Genomic DNA, 13,145 nt, shown 5'->3' on the forward strand with positions numbered 1-13,145 from the left:
CGGTTCGTGGCACGAACCGGTACTAAAGGCCAACCTTTAGTACCGGTTCGTGCCACGAACCGGCACTAAAGGGGTCTAACCTATAGTCCCGGTTGGAGACACAAACCGGGACTAAAGGGGCTCGTGGGGCCCCGGCCTGACGCCAGCCTGCCACCACCCCTTTAATACCGGTTCGTGGCACGAACCGGTACTAAAGGTTCAACACGAACCGGCACTAATGCATAGTCATTCGTACCGGTACTAATGGTACCATTAGTACCGGGCCAAAATCGAACCGGGACTAATGTGTCTCATATAAGGTCCTTTTTCTACTAGTGATAGCTCTCCGAGGCCAAACGAGCTACGGGCTATGGCAGTACAGAAACAACCGGGCGAGATCCACCGTACCGTGCCACAAGGTGGCCGCGGGCGGCAAAGTGGGTTATCTCTTCCTTCCTCAGGTCTACGATCACGATGCGCAGAGACATGTCAGAGGCGTGAGCAGGTCTGTTTTTCTTTTTTAGGATGAAAAAATATTTCTTTTTTTGCGGATGATGAGCAGGTCTGTTTTCCACAAGTAGCCTGCTGACGCGTTGACGGAGACCTTCTTGCCATCTGCGACCTTTCTCGTGACTTCTTTGGCCATGGCCATCGCCAAGTCGTCTCGAGTCACGTGTTCTCTGCTCCCTCAAAGCACAAGAACGGCGCACCATGTATGAACTGGAGTGAACTGCATCAAGCTTTATACCGACGCCGATGGATTATTGGACCTTTAATGCGTCAATTTAACTCGAGCTGCACCATTAGTTTTTTACATAGATTCCGGAAGATAATATTTATGCGGATTCATGTTCGATGCTTATGTCCAAATCGTTTGTTATTCCGCAGATGTGTTGCCCCTATTGCACAAGCCCTTGTAAACCTTCTGTTACTTCCGGTTTTTGGGAAGTTTCTAAATTATGTTTGGTTTATTTTCCTACTGGGTTTTTCGACCGGTTTTGTTCTTTTTTCTAGTTTGCATTTTCCATTAATATTGTCATTTTCTTCTTTTCTTGTTTCTTTTTATTTTTTCTCATCCATTATTTATTTTTATTTTTAAAATTACGAAGAATTTTGAAATTCATAATTTGTTCAGATTTTTGATTTCTTTCCAAATTCACTTGAAATTCATGAATATTTTTAAATTCGTCAAAAATATATGTTCACGAAAAAATCACAAACTTTTTCCATATTCGCCGACATATTTTTATCAATCTTTTTGTTCTGCAAATTTTGATATATTATATGTATTTTTCTGAATTAGGATGATTTAGTTATGATTTTTCCAAGTTTGAAAATTTGCCATATAGTCCCGGTTTGTGTCTCCAACCGGGACTATAGGTTAGACCCCTTTAGTGTCGGTTCGTGGCACGAACCGGTACTAAAGGTTGGTCCTTTAGTACCGGTTTGTGCCACAAAGCGGGACTAAAGGGGCTTGTGGGGCCCCGGCCTGACGCCAGCCTGCCACCACCCCTTTAATACCGGTTCGTGGCACGAACCGGTACTAAAGGTTCAACACGAACCGGCACTAATGCATAGTCGTTCGAACCGGTACTAATGGTACCATTAGTACCAGGCCAAAATCGAACCGGGACTAATGTGTCTCATATAAGGTCCTTTTTCTACTAGTGATAACTCTCCGAGGCCAAACGAGCTACGGGCTATGGCAGTACAGAAACAACCGGGCGAGATCCACCGTACCGTGCCACAAGGTGGCCGCCGGCGGCAAAGTGGGTCATCGCTTCCTTCCTCACGTCTACGATCACGATGCAGAGAGACATGTCAGAGGCATGAGCAGGTCTGTTTTTCTTTTTTTCGGATGGAAAAAATATTTCTTTTTTTTGCGGATGATGAGCAGGTCTGTTTTCCACAAGTAGCCTGCTGACGCGTTGACGGAGACCTTCTTGCCATCTGCGACCTTTCTCATGACCTCTTTGGCCATGGCCATCACCAAGTCGTCTTGATTTACGTGTTCTCTGCTCCCTCAAAGCACAAGAATGGCGCACCATGTATGAACTCGAGTGAACTGCATCAAGCTTTATACCGACGCCGATGGATTATTGGACCTTTAATGCGTCAATTTAACTCGAGCTGCACCATAAGTTTTTCAAATAGATTCCGGAAGCTAATATTTATGCGGATTCATGTTCGATGCTTATGTCCAAATCGTTTGTTATTCCGCAGATGTGTTGCCCCTATTGCACAAGCCCTTGTAAACCTTCTGTTACTTCCGGTTTTTGGGAAGTTTCTAAATTATGTTTGGTTTATTTTCCTACTGGGTTTTTCGACCGGTTTTGTTCTTTTTTCTAGTTTGCATTTTCCATTAATATTGTCATTTTCTTCTTTCCCTGTTTGTTTTTATTTTTTTCTCATCCATTATTTATTTTTATTTTTAAAATTACGAAGAATTTGAAATTCATAATTTGTTCAGATTTTTGATTTCTTTCCAAATTCACTTGAAATTCATGAATATTTTTAAATTCGTCAAAAATATATATTCACGAAAAAAATCACAAACTTTTTCCATATTCGGCGACATATTTTTATCAATCTTTTTGTTCTGCAAATTTTGATATATTATATGTATTTTTCTGAATTAGGATGATTTAGTTATGATTTTTCCAAGTTTGAAAATTGCCATATAGTCCCGGTTTGTGTCTCCAACCGGGACTATAGGTTAGACCCCTTTAGTGCCGGTTCGTGGCACGAACCGGTACTAAAGGTTGGCCATTTAGTACCGGTTTGTGCCACAAACCGGTACTAAAGGGGCTCGTGGGGCCCCGGCCTGACGCCAGCCTGCCACCACCCCTTTAATACCGGTTCGTGGCACGAACCGGTACGAAAGGTTCAGCACGAACCGCCACTAATGCATAGTCGTTTGAACCGATACTAATGGTACCACTAGTACCAGGCCAAAATCGAACCGGGACTAATGTGTCAAACGAGCTACGGGCTATGGCAGTACAGAAACAACCGGGCGAGATCCACCGTACCGTGCCACAAGGTGGCCGCGGGCGGCAAAGTGGGTCATCGCTTCCTTCCTCACGTCTACGATCACGATGCACAGAGACATGTCAGAGGCGTGAGCAGGTCTGTTTTTCTTTTTTCGGATGGAAAAAATATTTATTTTTTTCCGGATGATGAGCAGGTCTGTTTTCCACAAGTAGCCTGCTGACGCATTGACGGAGACCTTCTTGCCATCTGCGACCTTTCTCGTGACTTCTTTGGCCATGGCCATCGCCAAGTCGTCTCGAGTCACGTGTTCTCTGCTCCCTCAAAGCACAAGAACGGCGCACCATGTATGAATTCGAGTGAACTTCATCAAGCTTTATACCGACGCCGACGGATTATTGGACCTTTAATGCGTCAATTTAACTCGAGCTGCACCATTAGTTTTTTAGATAGATTCCGAAACCTAATATTTATGCGGATTCATGTTCGATGCTTATGTCCAAATCGTTTGTTATTTCGCAGATGTGTTGCCCCTATTGCACAAGCCCTTGTAATCCTTCTGTTACTTCCGGTTTTTGGGAAGTTTCTAAATTATGTTTGGTTTATTTTCCTACTGGGTTTTTCGACCGGTTTTGTTCTTTTTTCTAGTTTGCATTTTCCATTAATATTGTCATTTTCTTCTTTTCCTGTTTGTTTTTATTTTTTCTCATCCATTATTTATTTTTATTTTTAAAATTACGAAGAATTTTGAAATTCATAATTTGTTCCGATTTTTGATTTCTTTCCAAATTCACTTGAAATTCATGAATATTTTTAAATTCGTCAAAAATATATATTCACGAAAAAAATCACAAACTTTTTCCATATTCGCCGACATATTTTTATCAATCTTTTTGTTCTGCAAATTTTGATATATTATATGTATTTTTCTAAATTAGGATGATTTAGTTATGATTTTTCCAAGTTTGAAAATTGCCATATAGTCCCGGTTTGTGTCTCCAACCGGGACTATAGGTTAGACCCCTTTAGTGCCGGTTCGTGGCACGAACCGGTACTAAAGGTTGGCCATTTAGTACCGGTTTGTGCCACAAACCGGGACTAAAGGGGCTCGTGGGGCCGCGGCCTGACGCCAGCCTGCCACCACCCCTTTAATACCGGTTCGTGGCACGAACCGGTACGAAAGGTTCAGCACGAACCGGCACTAATGCATAGTCGTTTGAACCGATACTAATGGTACCACTAGTACCAGGCCAAAATCGAACCGGGACTAATGTGTCAAACGAGCTACGGGCTATGGCAGTACAGAAACAACCGGGCGAGATCCACCGTACCGTGCCACAAGGTGGCCGCGGGCGGCAAAGTGGGTCATCGCTTCCTTCCTCACGTCTACGATCACGATGCACAGAGACATGTCAGAGGCGTGAGCAGGTCTGTTTTTCTTTTTTTCGGATGGAAAAAATATTTTTTGTTTTTGCGGATGATGAGCAGGTCTGTTTTCCACAAGTAGCCTGCTGACGCATTGACGGAGACCTTCTTGCCATCTGCGACCTTTCTCGTGACTTCTTTGGCCATGGCCATCGCCAAGTCGTCTCGAGTCACGTGTTCTCTGCTCCCTCAAAGCACAAGAACGGCGCACCATGTATGAATTCGAGTGAACTTCATCAAGCTTTGTACCGACGCCGACGGATTATTGGACCTTTAATGCGTCAATTTAACTCGAGCTGCACCATTAGTTTTTTAGATAGATTCCGGAACCTAATATTTATGCGGATTCATGTTCGATGCTTATGTCCAAATCGTTTGTTATTTCGCAGATGTGTTGCCCCTATTGCACAAGCCCTTGTAATCTTTCTGTTACTTCCGGTTTTTGGGAAGTTTCTAAATTATGTTTGGTTTATTTTCCTACTGGGTTTTCGACCGGTTTTGTTCTTTTTTCTAGTTTGCATTTTCCATTAATATTGTCATTTTCTTCTTTTCCTGTTTGTTTCTATTTTTTCTCATCCATTATTTATTTTTATTTTTAAAATTACGAATAATTTTGAAATTCATAATTTGTTCAGATTTTTGATTTATTTCCAAATTCACTTGAAATTCATGAATATTTTAAATTCGTCAAAAATATATATTCACGAAAAAAATCACAAACTTTTTCCATATTCGGCGACATATTTTTATCAATCTTTTTGTTCTGCAAATTTTGATATATTATATGTATTTTTTTGAATTAGGATGATTTAGTTATGATTTTTCCAAGTTTGAAAATTGCCATATAGTCCCGGTTTGTGTCTCCAACCGGGACTATAGGTTAGACCCCTTTAGTGCCGGTTCGTGGCACGAACCGGTACTAAAGGTTGTCCCTTTAGTACCGGTTTATGCCACAAACCGGGACTAAAGGGGCTCGTGGGGCCCCGGCCTGACGCCAGCCTGCCACCACCCCTTTAATACCGGTTCGTGGTATGAACCGGTACTAAAGGTTCAACACGAACCGGCACTAATGCATAGTCGTTCGTACCTGTACTAATGGTACCATTAGTACCGGGCCAAAATCGAACCGGGACTAATGTGTCTCATATAAGGTCCTTTTTCTACTAGTGATAGCTCTCCGAGGCCAAACGAGCTACGGGCTATGGCAGTACAGAAACAACCGGGCGAGATCCACCGTACCGTGCCACAAGGTGGCCGCGGGCGGCAAAGTGGGTCATCTCTTCCTTCCTCACGTCTACGATCACGATGCGCAGAGACATGTCAGAGGCGTGAGCAGGTCTGTTTTTCTTTTTTAGGATGAAAAAATATTTCTTTTTTTTGCGGATGATGAGCAGGTCTGTTTTCCACAAGTAGCCTGCTGACGCGTTGACGGAGACCTTCTTGCGATCTGCGACCTTTCTCGTGACTTCTTTGGCCATGGCCATCGCCAAGTCGTCTCGAGTCACGTGTTCTCTGCTCCCTCAAAGCACAAGAACGGCGCACCATGTATGAACTGGAGTGAACTGCATCAAGCTTTATACCGACGCCGATGGATTATTGGACCTTTAATGCGTCAATTTAACTCGAGCTCCACCATTAGTTTTTTAGACAGATTCCGGAAGCTAATATTTATGCGGATTCATGTTCGATGCTTATGTCCAAATCGTTTGCTATTCCGCAGATGTGTTGCCCCTATTGCACAAGCCCTTGTAAACCTTCTATTACTTCCGGTTTTTGGGAAGTTTCTAAATTATGTTTGGTTTATTTTCCTACTGGGTTTTTCGATCGATTTTGTTCCTTTTTCTAGTTTGCATTTTCCATTAATATTGTCATTTTCTTCTTTTCCTGTTTGTTTTTATTTTTTCTCATCCATTATTTATTTTTATTTTTAAAATTACGAAGAATTTTGAAATTCATAATTTGTTCCGATTTTTGATTTCTTTCCAAATTCACTTGAAATTCATGAATATTTTTAAATTCGTCAAAAATATATATTCACGAAAAAAATCACAAACTTTTTCCATATTCGCCGACATATTTTTGTCAATCTTGTTGTTATGCAAATTTTGATATATTATATGTATTTTTCTGAATTAGGATGATTTAGTTATGATTTTTCCAAGTTTGAAAATTGCCATATAGTCCCGGTTTGTGTCTCCAACCGGGACTATAGGTTAGACCCCTTTAGTGCTGGTTCGTGGCATGAACTGGTACTAAAGGTTGGCCCTTTAGTACCGGTTGGTGCCACAAACCGGGACTAAAGGGGCTCGTGGGGCCCCGTCCTGACGCCAGCCTGCCACCACCCCTTTAGTACCGGTTCGTGGCACGAACCGGTACTAAAGGTTCAACACGAACCGGCACTAATGCATAGTCGTTCGAACCGGTACTAATGGTACCATTAGTACCGGGCCAAAATCGAACCGGGACTAATGTGTCTCATATAAGGTCATTTTTCTACTAGTGATAGCTCTCGAAGGCCAAACGAGCTACGGGCTATGGCAGTACAGAAACAACCGGGCGAGATCCACCGTACCGTTCCACAAGGTGGCCGCGGACGGCAAAGTGGGTCATCGCTTCCTTCCTCACGTCTACGATCACGATGCGGAGAGACATGTCAGAGGCGTGAGCAGGTCTGTTTTTCTTTTTTTCGGATGGAAAAAATATTTCTTTTTTTGCGGATGATGAGCAGGTCTGTTTTCCACAAGTAGCCTGCTGATGCGTTGACGGAGACCTTCTTGCCATCTGCGACCTTTCTCGTGACTTCTTTGTCCATGGCCATCGCCAAGTCGTCTCGAGTCACATGTTCTCTGCTCCCTCAAAGCACAAGAATGGCGCACCATGTATGAACTCGAGTGAACTGCATCAAGCTTTATACCGACGCCAATGGATTATTGGACCTTTAATGCGTCTATTTAACTCGAGCTGCACCATTAGTTTTTTAGATAGATTCCGGAAGCTAATATTTATGCAGATTCATGTTCGATGCTTATGTCCAAATCGTTTGTTATTCCGCAGATGTGTTGCCCCTATTGCACAAGCCCTTGTAAACCTTCTGTTACTTCCGGTTTTTGGGAAGTTTCTAAATTATGTTTGGTTTATTTTCCTACTGGGTTTTTCAACCGGTTTTGTTCTTTTTTCTAGTTTGCATTTTCCATTAATATTGTCATTTTCTTCTTTTCCTGTTTGTTTTTATTTTTTCTCATCCATTATTTATTTTTATTTTTAAAATTACGAAGAATTTTGAAATTCATAATTTGTTCAAATTTTTGATTTCTTTCCAAATTCACTTGAAATTCATGAATATTTTTAAATTCGTCAAAAATATATATTCACGAAAAAAATCACAAACTTTTTCCATATTCGCCGACATATTTTTATCAATCTTTTTGTTCTGTAAATTTTGATATATTATATGTATTTTTCTGAATTAGGATGATTTAGTTATGATTTTTCCAAGTTTGAAAATTGCCATATAGTCCCGGTTTGTTTCTCCAACCGGGACTATAGGTTAGACCCCTTTAGTGCCAGTTCGCGGCATGAACCGGTACTAAAGGTTGGCCCTTTAGTACCGGTTTGTGCCACAAACCGGGACTAAAGGGGCTCGTGGGGCCCCGGCCTGACGCCAGCCTGCCACCACCCCTTTAATACCGGTTCGTGGCACGAACCGGTACAAAAGGTTCAACACGAACCGGCACTAATGCATAGTCGTTCGAACCGGTACTAATGGTACCATTAGTACCGGGCCAAAATCGAACCGGGACTAATGTGTCTCATATAAGGTCCTTTTTCTACTAGTGATAGCTCTCCGAGGCTAAACGAGCTACGGGCTATGGCAGTACAGAAACAACCGGGCGAGATCCACCGTACCATGCCACAAGGTGGCCGCGGGCGGCAAAGTGGGTCGTCGCTTCCTTCCTCACGTCTACGATCACGATGCGCAGAGACATGTCAGAGGCGTGAGCAGGTCTGTTTTTCTTAATTAGGATGAAAAAATATTTCTTTTTTTTGCGGATGATGAGCAGGTCTGTTTTCCACAAGTAGCCTGCTGACGCGTTGAAGGAGACCTTCGTGCCATCTGCGACCTTTCTCGTGACTTCTTTGGCCATGGCCATCGCCAAGTCGTCTCGAGTCACGTGTTCTCTGCTCCCTCAAAGCACAAGAACGGCGCACCATGTATGAACTGGAGTGAACTGCATCAAGCTTTATACCGACGCCGATGGATTATTGGACCTTTAATGCGTCAATTTAACTCGAGCTGCACCATTAGTTTTTTAGATATATTCCGGAAGCTAATATTTATGCGGATTCATGTTCGATGCTTATGTCCAAATCGTTTGTTATTCCGCAGATGTGTTGCCCCTATTGCACATGCCCTTGTAAACCTTCTGTTACTTCCGGTTTTTGGGAAGTTTCTAAGTTATGTTTGGTTTATTTTCCTACTAGGTTTTTCGACCGGATTTGTTCTTTTTTCTAGTTTGCATTTTCCATTAATATTGTCATTTTCTTCTTTTCTTGTTTGTTTTTATTTTTTCTCATCCATTATTTATTTTTATTTTTAAAATTACGAAGAATTTTGAAATTCATAATTTGTTCAGATTTTTGATTTCTTTCCAAATTCACTTGAAATTCATGAATATTTTTAAATTCGTCAAAAATATATATTCACAAAAAAATCACAAACTTTTTCCATATTTGCTGACATATTTTTATCAATCTTTTTGTTCTGCAAATTTTGATATATTATATGTATTTTTCTGAATTAGGATGATTTAGTTATGATTTTTCCAAGTTTGAAAATTGCCATATAGTCCCGGTTTGTGTCTCCAACCGGGACTATAGGTTAGACCCCTTTAGTGCCGGTTCATGGCACAAACCGGTACTAAAGGTTGGCCCTTTCGTACCGTTTTGTGCCACAAACCGAGACTGAAGGGGCTCGTGGGGCCCCGGCCTGACGCCAGCCTGCCACCACCCCTTTAATACCGGTTCGTGGCACGAACCGGTACTAAAGGTTCAACACGAACCGGCACTAATGCATAGTCGTTCGAACCGGTACTAATGGTACCATTAGTACCGGGCCAAAATCGAACCGGGACTAATGTGTCTCATATAAGGTCCTTTTTCTACTAGTGATAGATCTCCGAGGCGAAACGAGCTACGGGCTATGGCAGTACAGAAACAACCGGGCAAGATCCACCGTACCGTGCCACAAGGTGGACGCGGGCGGCAAAGTGGGTCATCGCTTCCTTCCTCACGTCTACGATCACGATGCGCAGAGACATGTTAGAGGCGTGGGCAGGTCTGTTTTTCTTAATTAGGATGAAAAAATATTTCTTTTTTTTGCGGATGATGAGCAGGTCTGTTTTCCACAAGTAGCCCGCTGACGCGTTGACGGAGACCTTCTTGCCATCTGCGACCTTTCTCGTGACTTCTTTGGCCATGGCCATCGCCAAGTCGTCTCGAGTCACGTGTTCTCTGCTCCCTCAAAGCACAAGAACGGCGCACCATGTATGAACTGGAGTGAACTGCATCAAGCTTTATACCGACGCCGATGGATTATTGGACCTTTAATGCGTCAATTTAACTCAAGCTGCACCATTAGTTTTTTAGATATATTCCGGAAGCTAATATTTATGCGGATTCATGTTCGATGCTTATGTCCAAATCGTTTGTTATTCCGCGGATGTGTTGCCCCTATTGCACAAGCCCTTGTAAACCTTCTGTTACTTCCGGTTTTTGGGAAGTTTTTAAGTTATGTTTGGTTTATTTTCCTACTAGGTTTTTCGACCGGATTTGTTCTTTTTTCTAGTTTGCATTTTCCATTAATATTGTCATTTTCTTCTTTTCTTGTTTGTTTTTATTTTTTCTCATCCATTATTTATTTTTATTTTTAAAATTACGAAGAATTTTGAAATTCATAATTTGTTCAGATTTTTGATTTCTTTGCAAATTCACTTGAAATTCATGAATATTTTTAAATTCGTCAAAAATATATATTCACAAAAAAATCACAAACTTTTTCCATATTTGCTGACATATTTTTATCAATCTTTTTGTTCTGCAAATTTTGATATATTATATGTATTTTTCTGAATTAGGATGATTTAGTTATGATTTTTCCAAGTTTGAAAATTGCCATATAGTCCCGGTTTGTGTCTCCAACCGGGACTATAGGTTAGACCCCTTTAGTGCCGGTTCGTGGCACGAACCGGTACTAAAGGTTGGCCCTTTCGTACGGTTTTGTGCCACAAACCGAGACTGAAGGGGCTCGTGGGGCCCCGGCCTGACGCCAACCTGCCACCACCCCTTTAATACCGGTTCGTGGCACGAACCGGTACTAAAGGTTCAACACGAACTGGCACTAATGCATAGTCGTTCGACCTGGTACTGATGGTACCATTAGTACCGGGCCGAAATCGAACCGGGACTAATGTGTCTCATATAAGGTCCTTTTTCTACTAGTGATAGATCTCCGAGGCGAAACGAGCTACGGGCTATGGCAGTACAGAAACAACCGGGCAAGATCCACCGTACCGTGCCACAAGGTGGCCGCGGGCGGCAAAGTGGGTCATCGCTTCCTTCCTCACGTCTACGATCACGATGCGTAGAGACATGTTAGAGGCGTGGGCAGGTCTGTTTTTCTTTTTTTCGGATGGAAAAAATATTTCTTTTTTTTGCGGATGATGAGCAGGTCTGTTTTCCACAAGTAGCCCGCTGACGCGTTGACGGAGACCTTCTTGCCATCTGCGACCTTTCTCGTGACTTCTTTGGCCATGGCCATCGCCAAGTCGTCTCGAGTCACGTGTTCTCTGCTCCCTCAAAGCACAAGAACGGCGCACCATGTATGAACTCGAGTGAACTGCATCAAGCTTTATACCGACGCCGATGGATTATTGGACCTTTAATGCGTCAATTTAACTCGAGCCGCACCATTAGTTTTTTAGATAGATTCCGGAAGCTAATATTTATGCGGATTCATGTTCGATGCTTATGTCCAAATCGTTTGTTATTCCGCGGATGTGTTGCCCCTATTGCACAAGCCGTTGTAAACCTTCTGTTACTTCCGGTTTTTGGGAAGTTTCTAAATTATGTTTGGTTTATTTTCCTACTGGGTTTTTCGACCGGTTTTGTTCTTTTTTCTAGTTTGCATTTTCCATTAATATTGTCATTTTCTTCTTTTCTTGTTTGTTTTTTTTTCTCATCCATTATTTATTTTTATTTTTAAAATTACGAAGAATTTTGAAATTCATAATTTGTTCAGATTTTTGATTTCTTTGCAAATTCACTTGAAATTCATGAATATTTTTAAATTCGTCAAAAATATATATTCACGAAAAAATCACAAACTTTTTCCATATTTGCTGACATATTTTTATCAATCTTTTTGTTCTGCAAATTTTGATATATTATATGTATTTTTCTGAATTAGGATGATTTAGTTATGATTTTTCCAAGTTTGAAAATTGCCATATAGTCCCGGTTTGTGTCTCCAACCGGGACTATAGGTTAGACCCCTTTAGTGCCGGTTCATGGCACGAACCGGTACTAAAGGTTGGCCCTTTCATACCGTTTTGTGCCACAAACCGAGACTAAAGGGGCTCGTGGGGCCCCGGCCTGACGCCAGCCTGCCACCACCCCTTTAATACCGGTTCGTGGCACGAACCGGTACTAAAGGTTCAACACGAACTGGCACTAATGCATAGTCGTTCGAACCGGTACTAATGGTACCATTAGTACCGGGCCGAAATCAAAGCGGGACTAATGTGTCTCATATAAGGTCCTTTTTCTACTAGTGATAGATCTCCGAGGCGAAACGAGCTACGGGCTATGGCAGTACAGAAACAACCGGGCAAGATCCACCATACCGTGCCACAAGGTGGCCGCGGGCGGCAAAGTGGGTCATCGCTTCCTTCCTCACGTCTACGATCACGATGCGCAGAGACATGTTAGAGGCGTGAGCAGGTCTGTTTTCTTTTTTTTTCGGATGGAAAAAATATTTCTTTTTTTTGCGGATGATGAGCAGGTCTGTTTTCCACAAGTAGCCTGCTGACGCGTTGACGGAGACCTTCTTGCCATCTGCGACCTTTCTCGTGACTTCTTTGGCCATGGCCATCGCCAAGTCGTCTCGAGTCACGTGTTCTCTGCTCCCTCAAAGCACAAGAACGGCGCACCATGTATGAACTCGAGTGAACTGCATCAAGCTTTATACCGACGCCGATGGATTATTGGACCTTTAATGCGTCAATTTATCTCGAGCCGCACCATTAGTTTTTTAGATAGATTCCGGAAGCTAATATTTATGCGGATTCATGTTCGATGCTTATGTCCAAATCGTTTGTTATTCCGCGGATGTGTTGCCCCTATTGCACAAGCCCTTGTAAACCTTCTGTTACTTCCGGTTTTTGGGAAGTTTCTAAATTATGTTTGGTTTATTTTCCTACTGGGTTTTTCGACCGGTTTTGTTCTTTTTTCTAGTTTGCATTTTCCATTAATATTATCATTTTCTTCTTTTCTTGTTTGTTTTTATTTTTTCTCATCCATTATTTATTTTTATTTTTGAAATTACGAAGAATTTTGAAATTCATAATTTGTTCAGATTTTTGATTTCTTTGCAAATTCACTTGAAATTCATGAATATTTTTAAATTCGTCAAAAATATATATTCACGAAAAAATCACAAACTTTTTCCATATTTGCTGACATATTTTTATCAA

The sequence above is a fragment of the Triticum dicoccoides genome, chromosome 3B, assembly GCF_002162155.2.
Source record: "Triticum dicoccoides isolate Atlit2015 ecotype Zavitan chromosome 3B, WEW_v2.0, whole genome shotgun sequence".
NCBI lineage: Eukaryota > Viridiplantae > Streptophyta > Magnoliopsida > Poales > Poaceae > Triticum > Triticum dicoccoides.